An 8,082-nucleotide genomic window follows, 5' to 3' on the forward strand; every position below is an offset into this window, starting at 1 on the left:
GGATGTGACTCATACATAAGGCAAGGTATTGGGCAGGTGCCTAAGGAACTGTGATGAGCAAGAGCCTCTGAGGTCGGACTTCACTTAGTGCAATGATGCAGTCGGTGAATTAGCATTCAAATCTGGAGAGGTGAATTGCAATCACCTGCTCTGTCAATACCATGATGCAGACTGATGACTACTGATGGAAAACTATCAGTGTTCATGGCCACTGCCCCCCATGGACCTAGCAGTAGGATTAACATACACACACGATGCAGAAATCCCTGGGTTACTGTCAGTAATCCAGCACACCATTGCAGACCCAGCCATCTACAACCTGCTGATGGAACTGAAAGCACTGATGTGATTACAATTTAAACACTTTATGAACTCATCCCACTGTAAAATATCCTGAAATCTTCTCCAAGTTACATCTGACTTTTTATAATTTGAATGCTAACCCATAATTACCGCTCTGCAAATTATATGGATGAAAAATAAATGTATTTTATGTTTTTGCATCATTATATTATTGATAGATATTTCAAACTAAGTTGCTTAAAATACGTATTTAATTGATATTTCAGATTTTCCATTAATCATTATGATTTTGTACAAGTTTTTTATTCAGCTCCATCTATAGTAGCTAAAAGGTTAATTAGAAATTGATTTGTGGTAAATGTATGTAAATTCTCTTTAGCACAATGTACAGAGGCAACTGCTGAAGAAGGGCTAGATAACAGACAACTAAGAGAACATATTATAGTATAGTACAGGGTGAGGCCCTTCTGGCCACAGTGTCTGTACCAAGCTTGATGCCAAATTAAGCTAATCTCTGCTTGAACACAGAAACATAGACAATAGGTGCAGGAGGAGGCCATTTGGCCCTTCGAGCCAGCACCGCCGTTCAATATGATCATGGCTGATCATCCAAAATCAGTACCCCATTCCTGCTTTTCCCCCCATATCCCTCAATTCCTTTAGCCCTAAGAGCTAAATCTAACTCTCTCTTGCAAACATCCAGCGAATTGGCCTCCACTGCCTTCTGTGACAGAGAACTCCACAGATTCACAACTCTCTGGGTGAAAAAGTTGTTCTTCATCTCAGGCCTAAATGGCCTATTAGGACATGATCCATACTCCTCCATTCCCTGCATATCCATGTGCAAATCTAAAAGCCTCTTGAATATGACTATCATATCTGCCTCCACCACCACCCTTGGCAATGTGCTCCAGGCACCCACAACCCTCTGTGTAAAAAACTAGCCCTGCACATCTCCTTTCAACATTTTCCCTCTGCCCTCCAGTCTTTGACACTTCCCCCATCGTAGAAAGGTCCGAACTAGCTACTCCATCTATGGCTCTTATGACTAAATGTGAAGAAAGTTTTGAGTTTCATCCAACTTGAGGAATGTGCCATCTTTAGATTCTTTGATTGAATGATAAGATGTTAATGTTTCAATCACCTCCGCTGTCGTTGCCATGATGAGTACAAATTAAAATATTTCTTCAATGAAGATCAAGACAGGAAGTGTTTTTCATAATCTGTTGGGGATGAAACTCCCCGCTGTGATCTTCTGAATATTTCCTGCGATGCTCTTTATGAATTAACTAACAAATGCTTTAAAACAATTCCAAGGCTCTAATCACCAGAGTTTCCGATGCCTCACGATTAAATCATCTTTGCCAAGGGAACAATATTCTGCCCAGATGGTTGGCTCTGGTACAGTGTGTCAGGAAGAATATGTGGGAGGCATAGGGCAAGGACCTGAGGAAACGGGAGACATATGAGACTACAGATTGTCATGTGAAAGAGGAGAATTTCTGCAAGAACTCTAGAGTCTCGACTCGAAACGTCACCCATTCCTTCTCTCCAGAGATGCTGCCCGTCCCACTGAGTTACTCCAGCTTTTTGTGTCTATCTTCAGTTTAAACCAGCATCTGCAGTTCCTTCCTGCACATTTCGTCTGATACACTACAATGCTGAGAACTAAATTCTGCGCCTGCATCTTCCCCTTTGCTCCATCTATCGTACTTGAGTTTGGCTTCGATATATTCATGCGTGGTGTATCAGATACATTTGGATTGCGTCTAAAAGCTTTTCTCTGTACCTCCTCATAGTTTGGCCATTGAGCAGAATCAAGATTGAGAATCATAGATGGTTGGGTAGTAGGGAATGAAGTAGCAGGGAGGTTCTACTGCAGTTGTACAGGGTTTTGGTGAGACCACACCTGGAGTATTGTGTACAGTTTTGGTCTCCAAATCTGAGGAAAGACATTCTTGCCATAGAGGGAGTATAGAGAAGGATCATCAGACTGATTCCTGGGATGTCAGGACTTTCATATGAAGAAAGATTGGATAGACTCGCCTTGTACTCGCTAGAATTTAGAAGATTGAGGGGGGATCTTATAGAAACTTACAAAATTCACAATGGGTTGGACAGGGTAGATGCAGGAAGATTGTTCCCGATGTTGGGGAAGTCCAGGACAAGGGGTCACAGTTTAAGGATAAAGGGGAAATCCTTTAGGACCGAGATGAGAAAAACATTTTTCACACACAGAGTGGTGAATCTCTGGAATTCTCTGCCACGGAAGGTAGTTGAGGCCACAGTTCATTGGCTATATTTAAGAGGGATTTAGATGTGGCCCTTGTGGCTAAAGGGATCAGAGGGTATGGAGAGAAGGCAGGTACAGGATACCGAGTTGGATGATCAGCCATGATCATATTGAATGGCGGTGCAGGCTCGAAGGGCCGAATGGCCTACTCCTGCACCTATTTTCTATGTTTCTATGAAGGGAGGAGGAAAGGCATGTAGGCAGAACACTGTGGCTGTAGAACCATGGGTGGTGCAGTAGGTATTAGAGGCTGAGCAGTGCAAAGTTCTCCCCTTTCATTCTGAAGATATGGCTTCAACAATTGATCAAGGTGTCCTGATGTAACATTTGGCAGGAATTGCAAGTGAGGGGTGAGGGGGTGGAGCTGGACACAGGAGATCCACAAAATAATTGGCACAACACAAAAGCCACTGCCAGTAAACTGAACTCTGGGCTTTCCTCCGACTAGATGGAGCTGGGAATGAAATTACAGATGAGTCTTAAAATTCCTTCTGATTTGCTGCAGCCAGCAAATCCGCCTTCAAAGACATGCATTGTTGTCAGTGATGTGTTTTCAGAAAACTAAATGCGTTTGATCTTTTGGAATGCACATCAGAACCAGAAGGGAGAGGAGAGAATATATTTAAATATCAAAGTCTGTCGGCTCTGCTCAGGAGCAGAATTTTATTTAAAAGCCAGAGAGAAAATGTTTAATTAGGTTTCAACTGTCACCATTCCAATTGCAGTCGTTGTCAAGATTTGCATTCAGTGTGGCCAAGGTGTAGAGCTGTCCAAGTGGTACAGTCTTGCGCATGGGTTTGAAATCTCACTTGCTTAATATATGTAGCGTTGACGTACACATGATTCTTCATTCCCGACTCTGGCTACTGACCTCCCCACCGTCGATGGGATCATAAAGGCAGCCAGCATCATCAGAGACCCACACCACCCTGGCCACGCTCTCATCTCGCTGCTACCATATAACAATAACCATATAACCATATAACAATTACAGCACGGAAACAGGCCATCTCGACCCTTCTAGTCCGTGCCGAACACATAATCTCCCCTAGTCCCATATACCTGCGCTCAGACCATAACCCTCCATTCCTTTCCCATCCATATAACTATCCAATTTATTTTTAAATGATAAAAACGAACATGCCTCCACCACCTTCATTGGAAGCTCATTCCACACAGCTACCACTCTCTGAGTAAAGAAGTTCCCCCTCATGTTACCCCTAAACTTCAGTCCCTTAATTCTCAAGTCATGTCCCCTTGTTTGAATCTTCCCTACTCTCAGTGGGAAAAGCTTTTCCACGTCAACTCTGTCTATCCCTCTCATCATTTAAAAAACCTCTATCAAGTCCCCCCTTAACCTTCTGCGCTCCAAAGAATAAAGCCCTAACTTGTTCAACCTTTCTCTGTAACTTAGTTGCTGAAACCCAGGCAACATTCTAGTAAAAATGAAGAAAGATTGGATAGACTCGGCTTGTACTCGCTAGAATTTAGAAGATTGAGGGGGGATCTTATAGAAACTTACAAAATTCACAATGGGCTGGACAGGGTAGATGCAGGAAGATTGTTCCCGACGTTGGGGAAGTCCAGGACAAGGGGTCACAGTTTAAGGATAAAGGGGAAATCGGGCTACCATCGGGAAGAAGGGACAGGAGCCTGAAAACCGTCACCTCCAGGTTCAAGAACAGCTTTGGCCCATTAGACTTGAAACATACAAGATTGTTAAGGGCTTGGACACGCTAGAGGCAGGAAACATGTTCCCAATGTTGGGGGAGTCCAGAACCAGGGGCCACAGTTTAAGAATAAGGAGTGAGCCATTTAGAACGGAGACGAGGAAACACTTTTTCTCACAGAGAGTGGTGAGTCTGTGGAATTCTCTGCCTCAGAGGGCGGTGGAGGCAGGTTCTCTGGATGCTTTCAAGAGAGAGCTAGAGAGGGCTCTTAAAAATAGCGGAGTCAGGGGATATGGGGAGAAGGCAGGAACGGGGTACTGATTGGGGATGATCAGCCATGATCACATTGAATGGCGGTGCTGGCTCGAAGGGCCGAATGGCCTACTCCTGCACCTATTGTCTATTGTCTCTCCTTGGCATCTATGATCTTCAGAGGTTTAAGTAAGAACTGCAGATGCTGGAAAAATTGAAGGTAGACAAAAATGCTGGGGAAACTCAGCGGGTGAGGCAGCATCTATGGAGCGAAGGAATAGGTGACGTTTCGGGTCTCGGCCCTTCCATAGATGCTGCCTCACCAGCTGAGTTTCTCCAGCATTTTTGTCTACCTATGATCTTCAGAGGAATGTTTTTGGTTGCACTTTTTAGTTTTGTTGCAGTAGCATGGTTGCCTGGTATTACGGCTTTAATTTGTTGCATTATTGATCATTAAATGTTTTTCATCTGTGAATGATTGCGTTCAAACCCGTTAATCTGCAGCAAGCAGAAATTCCATTGTTCCATTGACGGCACATACCACAATTAAACACTCTTGACTCTTGATCCACTTACAGGTATTGGATTTCACATCACAACAATGAACACTGAATGAAATAAAGACTCCTTACCCCTCTAACCCTGGCACCTGGTTGTTGGGGAATTATTTTAACCCTGTGGTGGGCAACACTCCCACCATTGGGGTCAACGATCTACTCTTCTTCTCCCTGCGTATGGCGCGCACAGCCTAAAGTTGTGGGACAACTTGTTCTATTTGATCTTATTTGAAAATGCACGCCAGGTTGATTGCATTCGTTGAAACAGGGCGGACCACGTGAAGGTTGCAATCTCATAGAAACATAGAAAATAGGTGCGGGAGGAGGTCATATACACTCTCAGCCCTGCCCCACAGGGATGGCTCAATCTCAACTTGATCAAACTTCCAATTCTCTGACCAATTCTCTTTGCTTTCCACTCTCCGATGATTTTTTTTAAAAACTTACCTTGACTCAGACTTAATTCCTGATTTAATCTTGAGTGCCAGAGATACAAATCATGTTCATAGACATAGGAGCAGAATTAGGCCTTTTGGTCCATCGATCTGCTCTGCCATTCAATCATGGCTGATCTATCTTTCCCTCTTCACCCCTTTCTCCTGCCTTCTCCCCATAACCTTTGACATAGAAACATAGAAAATAGGTGCAGGGTTAGGCCATTCGGCCCTTCGAGCCTGCACCGCCATTCAATATGATCATGGCTGATCATCCAACTCAGTATCCCGTACCTGCCTTCTCTCCATACCCCCTGATCCCTTTAGCCACAAGGGCCACATCTAACTCCCTCTTAAATATAGCCAATGAACTGGCCTCGACTACCCTCTGTGGCAGGGAGTTCCAGAGATTCACCACTCTCTGTGTGAAAAAAGTTCTTCTCATCTCGGTTTTAAAGGATTTCCCCCTTATCCTTAAGCTGTGACCCCTTGTCCTGGACTTCCCCAACATCGGGAGCAATCTTCCTGCATCTAGCCTGTCCAACCCCTTAAGAATTTTGTAAGTTTCTATAAGATCCCCTCTCAATCTCCTAAATTCTAGAGAGTATAAACCAAGTCTATCCAGTCTTTCTTCATAAGACAGTCCTGACATCCCAGGAATCAGTCTGGTGAACCTTCTCTGCACTCCCTCTATGGCAATAATGTCCTTCCTCAGATTTGGAGACCAAAACTGTACGCAATACTCCAGGTGTGGTCTCACCAAGACCCTGTACAACTGCAGTAGAACCTCCCTGCTCCTATACTCAAATCCTTTTGCTATGAAAGCTAACATACCATTCGCTTTCTTCACTGCCTAGAACCACCAGAGAATACTTGGGCTACTTGTCTCTTCACCAAAAGCCCTTTACTGACAGCTGATAGAGGGCGAGCTGGGCCTGACAAGGGTCTTGATCTTGGTGTGGTGAACCTATATCCTCACAAGTCTCGGCAGTGGTGAAGTATTCTTGGGAACTGGAAGGAGCAATAAAAATCAAAAGAGATGTTCTCTGGAACAACCGCACATCCTTTGGACCAGTTTCATGAATCCGCTGATCAATTGTTACAAATACAGAGTGAAAATCTAAAGGGAATGACAATTTAACAGGGTAGCCGAGGTTTGAGGCCAAATTGAATTGCAGCTGCACTAAAAGATCTTTCTTGCTCCTGACTTTTAAAGGTCAACAAAGGCTTCCTATTTCTTTCATGAGGGATTGTATTCTTGAAACCCAACCTATTATCTTTCGTGTCATTAATATTACATTGTAAAGAAAATTGAATCATTTCTTGCTCAGAAGTAAAAAATCAATGGGTTGTGCTAGAACATTTTAAACCCTGTTTACCTGCTCTCCTCTCCCTGCAGTGTAGATCCTAAAGTGTGGATTCTCCCAAGTGAACAGGCCCTGAAGGTGTGAGTCTACCTGGGCTACAGTCCCTGAAGGTGTGAGTCTACCTGGGCTACAGTCCCTGGAGGTGTGACTCTACCTGGTGTACAGTCCCTGGAGGTGTGAGTCTACCTGGTGTACAGTCCCTGAAGGTGTGACTCTACCTGGGCTACAGTCCCTGGAGGTGTGAGTCTACCTGGGCTACAGTCCCTGAAGGTGTGAGTCTACCTGGTGTACAGTCCCTGGAGGTGTGAGTCTACCTGGGCTACAGTCCCTGAAGGTGTGAGTCTACCTGGGTTACAGTTCCTGAAGGTGTGACTCTACCTGGGCTACAGTCCCTGGAGGTGTGAGTCTACCTGGTGTACAGTCCCTGAAGGTGTGACTCTACCTGGGCTACAGTCCCTGGAGGTGTGAGTCTACCTGGGGTACAGTCCTCCTGGGATAGAGATAGTTCCAGACTGTAGAGGACTCATCTAATGACCTGCAAAGTGCAGCAACTTCCCCTCAGCCCAAATCCACTCAGGTAACTCAACATCAAACAGTGACTGAACCTGTTTCACAAGAGATTGAACAACCCAGTTCCACAAATTGATTCCCCATCAAAGACCCACACCATCCTGGCCACACACTCATCTCCCCACTACCTTCAGGTAGAAGGTACAGGAGCCTGAAGACTGCAACGACCAGGTTCAGGAATAGCTGCTTCCCCACAACCATCAGGCTATTAAACTTGGTTCGGACAAAACTCTGAACATTAATGATAATGATCTGTTATTTGCACTTTATCAGTTTATTTATTCATGTGTGTATATATTTATATAATGGTATATGGACACACTGATCTGTTCTGTAGTCAATGCCTACTATGTTCTGTGTGCTGAAGCAAAGCAAGAATCTCATTGCCCTGTCAGGGACACATGACAATAAACTCACTTGAATCTTGACACCTCCCTGTGTTTGGGAGTGCGTTCATAGCCTGTGAGTGCAGATGACAAAGAGCAATATTGCTGAACTATTCACGATGTGGAGGTGGAGGTTGGGGACATGGAGAGTGAACTCCAAGCCAGGGTCACAAGTGTAAAACACTCACTAATAACAGATATTTCTCCAGAATCTTCCTTATCCTGAATATCAATACAATGTGGAACCTGC

The 8,082-nt window shown here is 44.4% G+C and overlaps 1 protein-coding gene across 1 annotated transcript in view; it reads left to right on the forward strand.

Moving 5' to 3' along the window:
* Window positions 1–7,357, forward strand: part of mtmr10 (myotubularin related protein 10) — a 902,395-nt gene extending 895,038 nt beyond the window's left edge. Inside the window, exon 16 of the transcript XR_004410454.1 lies at window positions 7,083–7,357. The gene's annotated coding sequence lies outside the window, so the exon portion shown is untranslated. The remainder of the gene's footprint in view (window positions 1–7,082) is intronic.
* The last annotated feature ends 725 nt before the right edge of the window (window positions 7,358–8,082 follow it).

This window comes from Amblyraja radiata, chromosome X (genome assembly GCF_010909765.2).
Source record: "Amblyraja radiata isolate CabotCenter1 chromosome X, sAmbRad1.1.pri, whole genome shotgun sequence".
NCBI classification, from domain to species: Eukaryota; Metazoa; Chordata; class Chondrichthyes; order Rajiformes; family Rajidae; genus Amblyraja; species Amblyraja radiata.